Source organism: Pteropus vampyrus, unplaced genomic scaffold, assembly GCF_000151845.1.
Source record: "Pteropus vampyrus isolate Shadow unplaced genomic scaffold, Pvam_2.0 Scaffold329, whole genome shotgun sequence".
NCBI lineage: Eukaryota > Metazoa > Chordata > Mammalia > Chiroptera > Pteropodidae > Pteropus > Pteropus vampyrus.
The window spans coordinates 779,360-796,281 of record NW_011889110.1 but is presented as its reverse complement, the minus strand read 5'-3'; the positions used below and the strand labels follow the sequence as shown (position 1 = coordinate 796,281).

Below are 16,922 nucleotides of genomic sequence, written 5' to 3'. Positions count from 1 at the left end.
TTTCTGCTGTGGCACTTGGATTCCTGGAAAGCTTCCTGGGGAAGATGGGTCCGGAGATGAGCGAATGGGTCTGTACGTCAGCAAGAAGGGCCTGAGAAGGAGCCCACGGCTGTGACTCTTTCCACAGAAATGTCGTCGGCAACGTCTCGCCTGCCCAGGCTGTCCTCTCCGAGTGTGAGGGGTGGTTTGACAGGGAGGCTGCATTCCAGGGTTTCCCGTGGACCCAGTGACCTGCCACATCCTGACCAGAGTTGCCGACACAGGAAGTGTCATTGAAAATAGTGACATGATGGTGATCCTGGGCGTGACCCCTCTTGCCCAATGACATCTTGGCCCTCGACACCCCCATGGCCATGCTGGGGCTTGATCTTGACTGGATCTTGGATTCATAGATACTCTGGATGGTAAACAAGCATAAGTTGCAGGGTCTTGAGTCCCCACCCCACCCCCACGAGTTATACTTGACCTGTCCTGGGACAGGCAGCTCTTGACTTGTCTGGGTAGGCCATTTCATCACTGGACAGATCTAGAATTTTGTCCTAATTGGATATTCATAAAACTCTTTGTGTTCCCCTCATTGATCATAATTATACTCCTATGAGAGCACTTCTTGAGACAGCTCGCATGGCCACCTCCAGCCAAGAGCCCACAAATCTCTGAGAGACAGAATCAGCGGACGCTTTAAAAGCTTGGGTTTGTGGAATGGGAAAAGCCTGCGTTAGCTAGGTGAGAATATTATAACAAAGAACAGGGACCTTAAAGCCAAAGAGACCCAAGTTCAAGGCTTAGATCTGCCCCTTATCAGCTATGTGACCTTGGGCAACTGACCACCTCCCAAGTGACTCAGCTTTCCTTCCTAGAAAAGGCTCGATCACAATCCTGACTTCTTGAGGTGGCTTCATCTCATCTGTGTCACAAACACACAAAGCTGCTACACGGCATCAATAAATATCGGCTGCTATTAAAATAATTTGTATTCGCCTAAAGACGTTGTTCAGGCTAAACACATCTGGTTCTTCCTGTCTCCTGTGGCACAGTTTTGAGCGCTTCCTGCTCTCCTCAGCCCAGCTACTCTCTTCGAAAAACATTTACGTTTGTTTTTACCCTCGTACTGTTGCTATCTGTCCACAGCTGCCAGGCCCTGGGCAACACGTTTGCCTTCTCTGGGCTTCTGCAGCCTCCTCTGTGACGTGAGGAGAGTGGGAAAGTGACTTCTATGGAAACTTCTAGCCGTGCTCTTTCGGATTCAGTGATTCAGCTTCTGCAGGCCTCAAATCCCCAGGAGGGAGGCGATGGGGGACGGGAGTGGGGGGAGGGGGGAATGTAAGTTCTTCCCAGATGCAAACCATTCACACCTGTGACAGCCCGGTGGTATGAGGGGGACAGCACTGACCCCAATTCCACAGTTAACAAGAGGCACCTGGAGCCCTGACACCAGTTCCCTGGCCCTGCTCCAGGAAAGAGGTCCGGGGCTATGAATGAAGAGACGAAAATTTTGCATAAAGAAGAGTGGCCTTGACTCAAAGGCCAGGAAGTAAGGCTCTGCGTGTTGGGGTCTTTCGGGAGACGACTGGGGAAGGGATGGGGGTGTCTGAGCCCAATGCTGGCTACCAGGCTGTTTATCTCTGAGCAACATCAGCACGAGGAATAACAGCCACCCACCTGCCCCTAGCGCCATCTTGGGGACTCACAACAGGATGTGGTTTGACATTTAGCAGGTCCCGCTTTTGGGGCGCCTGTGAAAGGCCCTCCCCCCACCCACCCACCTTCTGAGCACCACGAGGACCACATCACCACATCCTGCCCCAGCCTCCTCCAGCGCTGCTCTTTCTACCTGGGCTTCTGGTGGAAACAGAACGACAGAGGGGAGGGGAGAGGGGGATCTGGGTGCCTCAGCTCCACGTGCAGACGCCCCCACCCCCCGCCACTTGACTTCGACACCTGCTGGAAGTCACACCCAAGACCCGAGGCTGCAGCGGGACCTCGGAGAGAGCGAAGAATGAAACACAGCTGCAGTAACTGCTCTGACCCAATTGGGGTCTCTTCTGGCCCCACATCACTCAGCCAACTCCCTCCTCCCACCCGCCCCCTCCCTTCCACTCAGCTAATGGGAGATGCTGATGAGTCACAGAAAAGGAAGCCCTAGATAATCAACGGACTGAAAAACGGACAGCCCCTGGAAGTCTGAGCGATGTCTGTGTGCCGTGCTGCCTGGGTGTCTCTGAACGTCACCCCCACTGCTAAGGCCTGTGAGGTCCATGTGCGGGATGAGTTCTGTGCCACCTGGGTAAGAGAAGGAGGGACACAAAATGCAGGAGAGAATGACAAACCAGGGAGTCGGGATGCGCCAAAGGAGGGAGCAGTTAGCAAAACACACAACGGGCCAAGTCTGCTTTCCAGCAGCTCAAAAGCCGTAGCACACTCAGCCCAAAGCTTATCGATCCCTGCAAAATTATGAAGCAGCCCAATTTCAGTGTCGCCAGCTTCCTAGCCATGGGCGTTTCCATCTTCCTCCAGCTGTCCAGAGGCCCCAGGGTTTTCCCCTGTGAATCCCATGAGAGGCTGAGATCCAGGCCAGACGACGCGAAGGAAGTTACCTGGCCGCCAGCATGTGGCCCTGGATCGCATGCGTGGGACCAGTCTTTTGGGCACACCTACAAAGTCCAAGTCAAGAACCCGGCCCCGTAAGCTCTCCTACAATAGGGGCAGCGTCATCTGCTCAGAGGGGCCAGAGAGACCGAAGAATCCCGGCCAGGGACAGCGTATCTGAGCAGCATCTGCCGTCCTGAGCTCCTTTCGTTTGTCATCCTAAGTGACGAGGATTGTAGCTTTCTGAGTCCTGGACACCGTGGAAAGCGGTGTGGGAACAGGACTCTGTACCCAGACAATGAGGAGGAGATGAACGTGTCTTCATGAGCTTAGGTGGCTTTAAGCCCCCTTAACTGGTCTCTCCCTCCCTGTTCGTGGCCTCCTGTCTCTCTGCCGCCCTGTGTCATGACCACCGTCTTGTTCTCTCACCGCTTTTCTGGAACTTGCGTTATTTGCTGAGACCCCCCACCTTTCCACTCAAACCGACTCTCCTGAGATTGTCACGTTCTTATCTAGCCCACCCCGCCCCCCCCAAAAAAAACTAAACTTTGCTAAAATTCTATCTCCTTCGTGAAGTTTCCCAGAACTTCTCTGAGCTTCTTACAAGAATGAAAACTCTGTTTTCGCTCTGCTACGAACTCCACTTGAACTGCAGTGATGCACTGGCCCGTCTCGTGTTAAGAAGGATTCTGAGGCCGCATAAGGCCCCAAAAGAAAAGACCGGTGACTGATATCTGAGCGAGCACTACAGACGGTACAACTTTCATGGGTTTGCCGTGCAAGTATATTTACTACGTAGTTTAACGTTTAATCAAAAAAAAAAAAGAAGAAGAAGAAGTCTTTCTTTGGGGTCGTAATCAAAGTATCATGTAAACGTAAAGAAAAGAATAAGGTCTATCTGTGGAAAATCAGACCCTAGAATAGGGCTTTCTAATATTAACACCATCTCATTTAATATGCTTCCCAGTCCAGTAAGGGAAGTTTGACAGGTGGAGAAAAATCAAGCCTAGAGAGATTAGATAATTTGCCCAAGGTCATAACGATGTGTAAAGGTAGACTCGAAAACCACGTGCCTTAAAAATATAGACGGTGTCAAAATCAGTGGTCACCAGGGTTTCCAGGGGAAGGGTAGTTAGTAGACGAAGCCCAAAGGGGACTGGGGACGGTGACACCATTCTGCGTGACATTGAAATGGGGAGGATGGGATACGATGTATTTGTCAAAAACCATGAACACGTACAAACAAAGTGAACCTAATGTAAACCACGGACTTTAGTTCGGAATAATACATCGATATTGGTTCATTAATAGTAACAAACATAGCACACCAACGAGAACTTTCTCTATTATCTGCTCAATGTTTATGTTAATCTAAAACTTTATGTTAAATCTAAAACTATTAAATGGGTTGTAAATGCGTCTTCACGTTTGTGGTCATAGCACTGCTGATCGACTTAGTAAATAACAATTTTCACACTCACACACAAAAAGCAAACCAATTGTCTTGATTAAACCAGACTGTGACCACGCCCGGCACCAACTCAAATGTACTTCACTTTTTAAAATCCCTGTGTCGGGTTCCAGTGCCTAGCACATATGAGCTACTTAATACGTAGATGACCTTGAAGGTGCAGTAGGAGACACCTGGGCACTATTAAATACAGTCTTGATCACTTTGTGTCTCTGTCTCAGACTTTCTACTACGTTGTAAACGATACTGAAAATAAACACGTCTGAATCGTCCCAGATGAAGTGATGCCGGAAACAGTATTTTAAATCTTCTTGTGCCCCCTCGTGGAGCAGAAGGGACATGAAGACGGAAAACCTTTTAAAGAATAAAGAGGATGAGGGATTGAGAGATGAGGACGGAAGTTCCGTTGCCAAGGTAACCATGGCATCGCTACCCAGCCACCTCCAAAAGCTTTCTCCTCGCCTTCATTCCCATCAAAGTAATTTCTCTTTTTTAGGGTTTTACCGTTGTACAGGCATGCCCTCTCTCTTTCCCAACTCTTTGATCACCATCTGCTTCTCTGCTCCCTCTTTTGCTACAGAAGAAGGGATGAGAAACAGTAGAATGAGAATTTTTTTAAAAAATTAAAATAAAATGCCCAACAATCATCGAAATCCCTAAGTGCATGTTTCTGATACTAACGGAGCCACACTTCTGCCCTACGTGAGGACAATCCACCAAACACCTCGCTGGGTGAGGAACACTAACCAGTTAAGTCACCTGAGTGGGCATCTTCCTGTCTGCTCACCCGTCCACCAACATACCTCATCCGGTCTCAGGTGTATGCTACCTCCCTCACCCGTCTGTGCGCAAACCCGTTCCCCAGGGTAGACTGCCAGGAAGTGGGGAGAAGGACACATTGCGAGGGCTGCAGGGTGACAGTCTAGGACTAGACATCCACGCATCGGGAACGTGCCTGTGCGTCCGCGATTCACAGGTCTGCACGTGTAAATCGTTCTTTTGGAGAACCTGGCTTGATTCGGTTGCTCTCGCCTTGGCTGGCAAATACCCAGTGACACACACACTCCGCCCATTCCCCCGAGTGAGGGCTCCTGGGGAGGGCGGTGAGGACTCAGGAGAGGGCGGGTTTTTGCACAGATGTCTGCCCCACCCCGTTCAGTGTGAGACTCCAGGCACAGAGGTAGAAGCCGGAGTCGCTGAGGAGGAGCTTCTTGGAACTCAGAATGAAAAGGCCATCCTGGGGCCTGGAGGCCGTTAAGTTTTGGGGTGCCTCAGACTCTGTCTGGTTAACACTGTAGGAGTAGAAGAGCAGCTGGAGGGCCCCTCCCAAGGCCTGCCGGTACCAATATAGGTTGGGGTTCGATGTCCCCTTCACAGTGCATTCCAGAGAGAGTGGGCTGCCAACAACCTGCACCTTTGTAGGTGGCCGCTGGTGGATGGTCTGAGCTCTGACGCCTGTGGGGAGGATGAAAGGCCATTTATAGCAACGAACCCAGCCCAGCTCGCCTTCCACGCAGACAGAGGGGAGGCTCAAGGCCTTCCATGGCCCAAGCGTAAGGGAGGGATCAATCACAGGGAGTACATTGGGAAGGCCGAGGGTGCAGGGGTTCGCTGGGCCAGGGAGACCCAGAGAGCAAACCCCTTCTTAGGGCACAGAGGAAACCAAGACCCAGCACACAGGGCACTAAGATTAAAGTCCCACGTTTATTCCAGACAAGGGAAGGAATGCACTAAAGAGAGTCAAACACAGCAGCTCAGGCCCTCGATTCACGGGGTTGGGGGAGGGGAGGCTTGCCAGAAAGGAGAGCACCCACCTAAGAAAGAGCCCAGGAGAAGGGCAAGGAGAGAGCAGAGCATGGTTCGAGCCAGACTTCAGTTGAACTAGCAGAGGCAGACGCCACTTCGTCTGGGCCAGACAGGTGGCCAGGCCCCTCCCTCCAGGAGATCTGCTGCCACAGAGGAGAGCAATCATTTCCCCTCAAGCTGGGGAGGAAATGAGGCTGATCTTTTCTTAAAAGCTTGATGAATCAGCCCCAACCTCCCTGGGAACAAGCTTCTACCAGCACTGGTTATCTATATCGAAATCCTGCTGAAGTCCTGGTATGTAAATATACTTAATGACTCATTAGTTACCTGTAAACAAGAGATGACTCTCTGGCTCCCCCAGGAGACCATCAAGAGTCTCTGTAAGCATCAGAGAAACTGGCAGGATGTATTGAAAAGGGATTTTAGTTTATCTGAAGCTGGAAATCCGGCTGTAGGGGCTGTAGGACGTATCGCCTGGGAAGCTGGAAAGGCGATAAAAGCAGATCAAGGCTCAAAAGATTTAGGTCTTCTGGGTATTCAAAGCAGAAAAGCTCAGCTCTCAGAGAAGGAAGCTGCTCCGACAGCCAACCCAGAGATCCACATTCTCTTCATCCTGGCGGGAGAGGTCTGAGACCCGGACAGGCAGCTCAGCAACAGAACTGATCCCGGCCCGACTCTGTTCCACGTGCCCCTGCTGGCCTCACTACATCTAATTTATCCTCTAAATGCAACATGAGCTGGAGGACACACCCTGGGGCCTTGGAACCACATAGATTTGGATTCCAATCGCAGCTCGGCTTCTCAGCAAACTCTGGTCTCCAATTCTCTCATCTGAAACGAAAAGGATTATAATACCTACGAATGGTCGCGAGACGCATTCTGCTTGGTGCACTGCACGCGCACAAGCTTATAAGTGTTGGCTGTTGTTTGGACTCCAGGGAGAGCCTATGCCTGTAGCAAAGAGTGAAAGGTTTATAGGATGGGGTGGAGGTTGGGCACTGAGGGATGGCAGACAGAAGAAGCATTGCCAAACCCTTGATTCATAACGGCTAAGGATGAGAATCTGCTTGGAAGCTGGTATGACCTCATTCTGTTGAAATGAGACATAGGACCCCAACACACCTGGAGAACAGCCAGCATGTCTTCTGGAACCTCCCCCTCTCTCTGCCTTTGCCATACTCTGTCCTCTGAGGACTCATTTGCAAAACAATTACTCAGTTTGGGTTGGAGGTAGTAGAGTGACCTAACAAGGAGAATGATGAGCCTGAAGCAGATCAGGCATTTGCGACATGTTCCCATTTCATCAGGGTCTAGACAAGCCAGACAAGCAGTGATGTAATATATTTGTTATTGTTGCTGATGCTATAGTAACACAATTCAGTTAATCTCGGGGTTCTCGCTTCAAACAGTTTCAGCTGTAGCACATTTTTTTTTTTTTTGGTTTGCATTTCAAGTACTATATTTGTGAGAGACTGGTTGTTTTTTATCCTTTCCAATTTTAACGAGTCCTCTTATAATATGACTTAAATGATGACAAATCAAGTAGTAAGCATAAGGTGTATTCTGTGAACATTTAGAAAGTGATGAAAAATAACTATCGCCAACTAAAGAAGCCAATGATGTTTTACGGTTGTTGCATCTCAGTTTTTATAAATCTGCTAATAGGACTCGATATGATACCTACGCTTTAGGATTGGTGGGCGTGAGCCCAAGATGCATAAGTGCCCACACGCACACACACAGCCTCTCTTGTCCTTTCTCTTTCCCTTCCTGTCCTTCTTTGTCTTTGCTCCTGGAATTTTTGTTGAGTTAGTCCCGAAGATGGAAGGAGGGTAAACAGAAGGTGGCAGCAAACCCAAGGAGGAGGGAATCGTTCTTGCCCTTGCTGGGACCACGTCATGCTTCCGTTAGGCTGGCAGACGTTCACACCAGCAAAGGCTGTGTGTGGGTCCTGCATAGCCCAGAAGAGCTGACATCACTCGTCGGCAGCTTTGGCTCATGATCATCGCCGAGCAGAGTCTAACGCAATCTTCCTCCTTAGCGACGGAACAGCAGATTGGAGGGTGAAGAGACATATCAGTCAGATCAGAGTAGCCAGCTGGCTCCTGAGTCCTTGATCCATGTCACAACTCAGGAGCTTGGGGCTCCTTCCGTATGGCTGATGCCTTAAGAACATATCTCCTCATTCTCCATCTCCGTCTGCAATATCGCTTATTCATTCAATACATTTAAGTCATTCATATGTTAAAATGTGAGTGAAGATGTGATCCCTCTATTTCGTGGCAGTTGATCTCCAAAAGGGAGGAATTCGGCCAGATGAGGGGGTTCAACCCGACAAGCAGAACTGGAGGCTGGCACTTTCTTAGGCGAGAGCCCACCTCTCTAGCAAGCTTCTCCTCAAATTCTTCTGCTGTCATGGTGGGTTTCCCTCTGCACACTAGATTCTTGATGAATCGCTACTGTCAGGATAAAGCTTTGTAAATGAAAAGAAAGAATGGTAATACATTGAACTCTTCTCTTTTTAATTTTAAAACTGAAATCTATCCCTAAACAATAGATTTGAAAGATACTTACAGGGTCCTTTTTTTTTTTTTCCTCTACAGAAGAGTTGAAAAAGCTAGGAGAGCCAGCCCTGACCTCTGCCCTCTCCTGTTCTGCCCTCTGCCTGGCTACATCTTAAACACAGAAAGAGATGAGAGAAAAGTAGAGAGGACAGAATCGAAAGCTCAAAGTTCTGAAGGGAGAGAAGAATTGTGCTAATTTCCAGGGTGGAGAGAACAAGGTTCTACGACCGACCCCAACTGAACTAGAGATCAGGAAGTGGAGGTGGCTTGTGGCAAACACAAAAAGTGCCTCCCAAATTGTCAATGTGTGTAGAGGGATATAAAAATTCTTAAACAAAAGTAAAATTCAATGTGCGGCATGCAATAAAAATTTACCAGGCATGCAAAGAAGCAGAAAAACACAAGTCATAATGAGGAGAAGATGAATCAATCAAAACGAACCCAGAATTGACACAGCTACTAGAATTAGAAGACAAGAGACATTAAAATGGTTATTATAATTGTGTCCCATATGCTCATAAAGCTAAAGAAAAGATTGAACATGTTAAGTACAGACAAAAAAGATATTTTTTAAAGCCCTAAACCAAACTTCTAGAGAGGAAAATTACCATGTCTGAAATTTTTTTAAAAAAAACACTGGTTGAGAATATTGGCAGACTAGACAATGCAGAAGAAAATGTTAATGAATTTGAAGGCATAGCGTTAAAAACAAATTAAAATGAAATAAAAAGAGAAAAAAAAATTGAAAAATAAACAGACCATCAATGAGTTACAGGGCTTCAAATGGCCTGAAATATTTGTTGAAGTCTCAGAAAAAGAGAGATGAGAAGAAAGAAAAAAAACTAGAAGAAATTATGACTGAAAATTTTCCAAATTGATAAAACTCTAAACCCACAGATCCGAGAAGCTTGACAAAACCCAAAGCACAAGAAATGCATATACACGCCAGAGAATATCACAATCAAACTGCTCAAAACTATTGTTAGAGAAATCTTAAAAGCATCCAGGGAATAAAGACATGTTTTGTACAGTGGTTCAAGATAAAGAAACTTTAAAAAAAAAATTTTTTTTTTTTCATAATAACAGTGCACGTACGAAGACAGTAGAGCAATCAACATCTTTAGGGACAGGAAATAAAAATATCATCAATCTATAATTCTATACCAAGCGAAAAGCATCATAAAATCCTTCTTAAACGTGCCTGGGCTTTTGCCGAATTTCCATTCTGGATGCCAGCTACATTTTTCCTTCTCTTTCTTTCCACAGCCACTCCCATCCTCGTTGTTGTCCCAGACAATTCAGCTCTTGAAGAGTATACTCAGCTAAACTAAAGTGTAATAGCTGATCGGCCCCACTTAGAAAGCAAAGACCACATCTCTGTGTATAATCTCGTACCTCTTACCCTCCCACTTATCCCTCATCGCCAAAAGCGACTCATTAAGGTATTTGGTAGACAAAGTAAATCTCTATCTAGGGAGAATTCTGCTACTAAGACAATAAGGTTTTCTCTTTTTTGTTACCCACAAAAATTGGTAAAATTATATTGGTGTGGGACAGAGGAGAATAATAAGTATAATTTAGTGCTCTGTTCTTGACGTTTTGGTGGTCCGATTCAATGGTTAAAAGTAAAGTGAAAGACTGGACTTTTAATGTGACATTAGGACGAGTGACAGTGATTTGGGAGATTTTTCCGTAAAGATAATAGTCGAAACCTTTGGAATGGACAAGATCTCCAAAGCTACAATGAAGGTAAACAACAAAAGTCCAAACCAGGAATCGCTGAAAACTCACACTGTTTGTCAAAAGAAGAAGAAGAAAAAAAAACTTAAAGCAGAAAGAAGTCAGTCCTAGAGGTCAGAATAAAAATGGGATGGCACCTGGGAGTTAAGAGAAGTCTGTGATTTAAAAAAAAAAAAAAAAAAAAAGGCAACAGAATTTAAAGAGACCTAAAAAGGTCGGTGAATTAGGACTGGGTAGAACCACTGGTATCAGTGATTAGAGGCTGTAAGAGGAGCAGACGTGGAACAATCATTTGACAAGTAGAGCAGTGGAGAGAACCAGGGAACGTGAAGTCTGATAAAGTCTTTTATCCCGAGATAATTGCCCTCTGATGGTTGGAGAGCCGAGAGGAAGAAATCAGTGAACACAGGAAAATTCAGGACGCGAAGGAGTGAAGACAATTGAGAAACAAGGAAGCACGAGGAATTCATTCTTGAGCACAATAGAGGGGAATTTCTTCCTCTGAAACAGAAAAAGAATTAAAAAATGTCTAAAGGACTGACTCCCAATGAGGAAGGCCAATAAACGTCCGGAAAGATGCTTAGTCTAACTCAAGATCGGTGAAATGTGGATGTTTTCAAAAGCAAACACCATTTCACCCATCGCATCGGCAAAAGTAACGGAAACAAGAATACCCGAGCCTGGTGCGCATGCGGGGACAGACCCTCTCTCGCCCACGGCGACATCGTGAACCGCGACGGTCTTTGCGGAGGGCGGTTTGGCCACATTTATTAAAAACGCACATAACATTTTACTCGACCTTCCCCTTCAAAGAAATAATTGCATAAAAAGACACATGCAGGTAGGCAAAAAGTTGGGCCAGGATTTATGTTATCGTGCTGTGTGTAAATGACAAATATAGGAAATAGGTAAATATCCATCAGTAAAGGAAGGGACGAATAAATATTCAAGACATTAAAAAAAACTACGTAGCAGTACTGTTGAATGAAATAGAGCAATATGTGGTACCATAGAAATAGTCCCAAGATATGCTGCTAAGTAAAAAAAAAAAAAAAAAAGGCAAGCTGCCAAGTAATATGTATGAAGCGATATGATGTATAGCAAAATGCATATGCAAAGCCGTTTATATGTTTATATATAAAAATACACATACACACACATATACTCGTTCGTTTATTCAACCAGTAGTAATTTGACGCCTGCTATCCATCTCAAAGTAGCTTATTTTTGTAAGGGATGCGAATATAGAGAGAGAAAAAGGGCTGGGAAAATGCACGCTGGATTGCTAATAATGGTTATTTCTGAGAAATAAAGCAGGAGAGGGAAACTTGCAGTGTTCATATTTTTTAGGTACATGTAGTTGTATAATGTATGTTGAGTGCCACCTACTGAGACTCAGCCTCACTCCACTTCACTTATTTGAGCAGGTAACTAAGCGAATTACTGTCATTAGGTTCAAACCCCATCTTACCTATTGAGAACAGCATTAAAAATGGTGCAGAGTAGTTCAGACTGACAGGAAGTCGGGATGTCCAGCAAGGGATGAGTATGTGAAGGAACAGATGAAGGGCATGAGTGAATGATCCTGGAGATCATCTTAGGATGTAAAAACGGGTCAGCAGAGAATGCTAAGCTATAGATTTCGAGAGGGCTGTGGACATAAAAGGCGAAAACTTCAAATAACGATGAGCAGAAGAAGTGTGGTCAGTCCCACCGGCTCCCTCCACAGCCCCTCCTTTTGGCGAGCCCTCGGTGGGAGCCAAGAGTGGGAAGGAGCACATCGAAAGAGGGGAACTAGATAAGGCAAGGACGTGACGCTGGGAAAAAGTTAAGAAAAAAAAAAAAAAACAGTATGTAGACAGAGCAGACACTAACTGCATGATGTCAGCAGCAATGGGGATGAGACTGGGTGGTACCAACTGGATCCTAATAAGAACCAAGTCCAAACCGCCAGGGTGAGAGGGTGGTGCTCTGAGCTCTGGGTGTGGTTAATTGGGGATAATGGAAACATTTGAGCAGGCAGAAAAAAAAAAAAAAAAGGAGAGCCATTCAGGGGAAAAACAGAATGAGAACCAGGGAGTCCAGATGCTGTCACTCCCAGAGCGAGGTGCCTCGGAGGCGGGAAAAGCAAGTCCCAGAGGGAAGAAGCCAATGGACACTCACACTCACACACACACATACACACTTTCTCTCACACGCACACCTCAAGATTCCACACGGAAGACTCACCGTGAGTCATACCAATAGCAACAATTATTTGGCCTGTCGGGTATGTTCATTCTTGACTATGTTACTAAGAGTGAGGATGCGAGAAAGCTTCGTTTATATCTCCGTTTAAAATCTCGCTGTGCTCTGTGAAAAGTTGGGTGCTCGATTATAATTGAGTTCTCTGCTACTAAAGGAAGTTGAGACGGAGAAGTTTGGCAAAGTCTCAGGGCCGTAAACAGTTGCTAAAGAAAGTGTCTCATTAAAAAAAAAATAAACTTCATATGCAAATCGAAAATCAATGACAAATTCCCAAAACAAGCTTAAAGATTAGTGGACTACAGAGATATAGAGAACGAACAATTCTTTTTTAATAACAGATAACATGTCCTGAGTACTTGCTGGGTCCGGGTGCGACTTAGTTGTTTTCTTATATTATCACCCTTAAAATGAAGCTACATAATCTGAGAGGTGGTGGGAATTTGTCTCATTTAACAAATGAGGACACTGAGGCTTGGAGAGACCAAATCACTCATCTGGGGTCACACAATACAGGCGACATCTGGATCCCATCCAAAGCCTAGCACCCAAGCCCCTGTGTTTAATGCGGTCCATTACTTCCTGTCACAGACCAAGAACAGCAGGGGTGACCTGGCCTTCTGATGCCTATCAGTGCTGACTCTTCCCCAGGCACTGTTCTGAGCCTGGAAATGTTTATCGCCTTTATCCTGACAAAGACCCTAAGCTGCAGACGGTTTTTCTTATCACCCCTACTCCACCGATAAGAAAGCACAGATGGATTCGATAATTCTGCCCACGTCACAAGATTAGTAAGTAGTTGAGCCAAGAGACCAAGCCAGGCAGTTTGGCTGCAGAGCCCTTGATGACAGTGTTGTGTCACGTCAGGGAAATGGTTGGCTTTGCTTCCCCCTGGGAAACAGAGAAACAAGAAAAAGCTAAGATCGAAGGCAAGAGATGAAATATTTTTTAAAATTTTCCTTTCCACGAGAGTGCAAAACACACAAAAGAACAACAGAACTGGGTTTTCTGTTAGCGTGCGCATCTGCGGTCGTAAGCATGTCAAATATTAGAAGGACAGTAAGAATTTCACAGAACTTGAGAATTTCAGGATTCCCGTATTTCTTCCTGACAAAGTCCGAGGAAAGTAAAGGATAAGAAAATGAAGATTAAAGAGAGAAGCTGGCACAGGACAACTGGTCTAGACTTCAAAATTTTCAGTGTAATGAATAACCGAGAGAGAAGGAATTGAAAGGTATTTGTCGCATGTATATGCCATATTATTTACACGTGGTGCTTATCTGACATTTATCTGTTACGTATCCACCATGAGAATGTTAGAACCTGTTACAGAGACAAGAAAGCAAATACGGAGGGTAAGGAAACTAAGCGTAGACGCAAGGAGCTTGTGAGACGGTGGCAGCGTTCATGAGATGTGCTAAATATAGATAAATAAGTTAGTAATCTCTGAGACACATACGACGAGATAAAAAGCAGCCTAGATGTGCCAAACATAGATAGAAACGGATGGGGATGCAGGGGAGGAAAGAAGAAAGGGTGGAAGGAGGGAGGGAGGGAGGGAGTGGATCCAGGTCATAGTCATCGTGAAGCTTCTGCGACTGCCCTGAACTACTTACATTCAGGCTTTCGCGAGAAAGAGAAATAAATGTCCATCCTAAATGTCCATCCGCCAGAACCGCCCTGCAGCCTCTTGACCAGCTTCCAGGCTTCTTCTATGTCAATGAAAAAACTTTTTTTGTTTGTTTGTTTAAGCCACGATTATTTAACATCTCTTACCAGCAGAGAAGAATGCATAACCTAATTGATAGAAACTCGGGAAGGACATCTTGTTTTCGACACTTGCTGGCGCGTTTAGTCCATACGGTGGCGCGCGGAAGAGGCTCAGAGAGGATTTCAGGGCACGTGTGGGGGGAAGTGAAGCAAGCGAGGACTGCGTGAGTGGATCTGGGGACACTTATTCTTAATCAAATGTGTTTTAGAGCTGAATGTGATGTAAAACAATGGCTTCGTTGAACGGAATAGGGTGCACTCCAGGAGAGGGAAAGCAGAGGGTAAAGGAAGAAACGAGGAAGGAGAAAATATGGCTTTTCACGTAAAATGCTTCATGTACCCAGTCTTTCATCCCAAAGATCCCAAATTTACAGAAAAGGTCAAGGCAGAGGCGTGTCTGAACAATGATCCCACCTATTCCACCTGAGTGCTCTTTATCCTATCATTTCTGGACCTGACGTTCCAATAATTTTATATTCGCCTTTCCAGATTCAGTATTACCCGTTTACGTAGCCACGATGTATCTTACGCAAGTTCTTTTCGCTTTATTCTTTTTCAAAACTCTGTCCCTTCCTGCCTGCCAACTTGTTATCCAAATCCCCAGAGCTCTTGAGTGAACCAGAAACGTGTTCTCTTGTGTACCTGGGTCGAAGTCACATAAACACTCGGTGGAGGTGGGGGTGAGCAGGAAATCGCCGAGCCACAGGGATGATGTCCAGGGAGAAGATGACAGCAGCCTTTCAAATAAATTGCTCGCACACAATGCTCAGATAAATCTGTAATCAAAAGAGAATCTGAATGCTCGGCCAAGGAGAAGTTAAATCCCCCGAGGTCCCTCCTTTGTTGGGCTCTTTGCTCTTCTTCAGTAATGGGTTGTTCTTACCACCTACCCCCAAGCTCAGATGCTATCTATCCACGTGATCACTTGCTTTCCCTGAGTCCAAGCCAGGACGTTGAATTTGGAATAACCCTTGCATTCAGAGGCTTAGATTAGAAGAAGAGAGAACACTCATACTTAACACTTATATATGACATATATACCATTTCTGTATATCTTTACATACATTATCTCATTTAATCCCCATAACAACCCTAAAGACAGCCATCTGGTTCGTTTATCTTTTAAATAATTTACCATTTTTAAAACAAAATTTACCCCTATTTTTAGTTTGCGATAGGCATGTGCGAGGTACATGTTTAATGCCTTACAAAACTCCATTATCTAGACCATTTTTTGCAGCTGAAGAAACAAAGGTACTTGAATTGTAAGCGCTACTGGCATAAATAAATTGGTAAAGATATTTTTAAATGATAATACCTACTGCCGATGGGCTTATAAGACAGTGTGATAGTTCTCGAGGGCAATTTGCTAGACACACATAAAGTCTTAGAAAAGCAAATAGCCTTTTAGCCAGCAATTCCACTTCAAGGAATTATTTGATCTAAGACAATCAGACATTTAACATCTCAGGTACGAGAATGCCCATTGTAGACTCGTTTATAATTGTCAAAAATTACGTAAATTATGGTATACTGCAAGATAAAACATTTTTCGCATCTCGAAACTTGTTTTAGATTATTTAATGACACAAAAAATAGCTATATTGGCATGGAAAATCATTCATCGTTAAGTGAAAAACGTATCCCTTTCAGTTCAAGACGATAGCTTAAAGAAAATTATGTACCTCCCCTCACTCTACAAAAACAAGCAACCAACTATTGGAATATAAGTATTCGTAAGCGCGAAAGAGAAGAAATTAATACAATTGCTAAATAGGGGAAGGAAAATATTAGCAAAACAAGAGTTTATGAGTTTCCGAAAGATCAAAGATGCTATGGCCAAGGTGACATACTTCAGAGAGGATGCAGCTCGGGACGAGTAGGGGAGAAAGCAGCAGGGGAGGCAGCACTGTTTTCACAGAGCTCCTCGGGTCCACAGGGATGTAGTCAGAACACGAGACAGAACTCAACGCAAGACAGTTGTTTGAAGAGCAATCTGTCCAACGGCTGTTGAGTCAGAGCCTCCTTTCCGGCCTCCACATGTATGAATGTGTTTGAGGAAGATGTCCATGGCACGAAGCTGGAAAAACACCTTTCGAAGGAATGAAACTGTTAACCTAAGAGGGGCAGCGGCCTCCAGAGGTTGCTGGCTTGTTTATCTGCGCCAAAAGCCTGCCAGTCCCCACGCCACACCCACGAGCTGGGAGCCTGAGTCAGCCTTCTCCTGCAGGGAAGAGGCCACTATCAAAGGAAATGTCAGTGAGTCACAGGTAATAATCGACATGTTTTTATTCATAAACATGATTGGATGACTGAATATCAGCAGACATTTGTTTTGTTTTAAGGAAAAAAAAAACAGCTGTGGCAAAGACAATGCTATAAATTTATGAAACCGTTTTATTTTCCTCTTGGGAGTACAAGAAAATTGCATTTCCCAGTACCCTTGCATCGAGATGGGGCCAGATGACTTGGTCTAAAATGTGGGCAGAAACATATGATCCCCATCCAGGCTGGGCCCCAAACGCCAAGTCTCCAACAATGTGATCTTCCTATTTCTCACCTTTTGTGGCAACAGTGAGAAGCCTCGGATAGTCGCATCCTGGATCTCTGTGTCATCTCTCCTAGGACAGCTGCCCAGGTGAGCTTTCCGAACAGAAAGATGCCCATTGGCCTTTCTGTAAAAAGCAAACAAAATGAAATGACTTCTATTGGGTTATGCCGCTAAGAACGGGGGCGGG

The 16,922-nt window shown here is 45.4% G+C and overlaps 1 long non-coding RNA gene across 1 annotated transcript; it reads right to left on the bottom strand.

Annotated features, from left to right (window-relative positions):
• Positions 1-3,107: 3,107 nt before the first annotated feature.
• LOC105304120 lies at positions 3,108-16,890 on the bottom strand. The gene is made up of 7 exons (XR_896970.2): positions 16,745-16,890; positions 16,038-16,276; positions 14,827-14,960; positions 5,875-8,339; positions 5,404-5,515; positions 4,565-4,634; positions 3,108-4,414 (listed from the first exon to the last, which is right to left on the bottom strand). It is a non-coding gene; the product is annotated as an uncharacterized LOC105304120 (long non-coding RNA).
• Between the last annotated feature and the right edge of the window lie 32 nt (positions 16,891-16,922).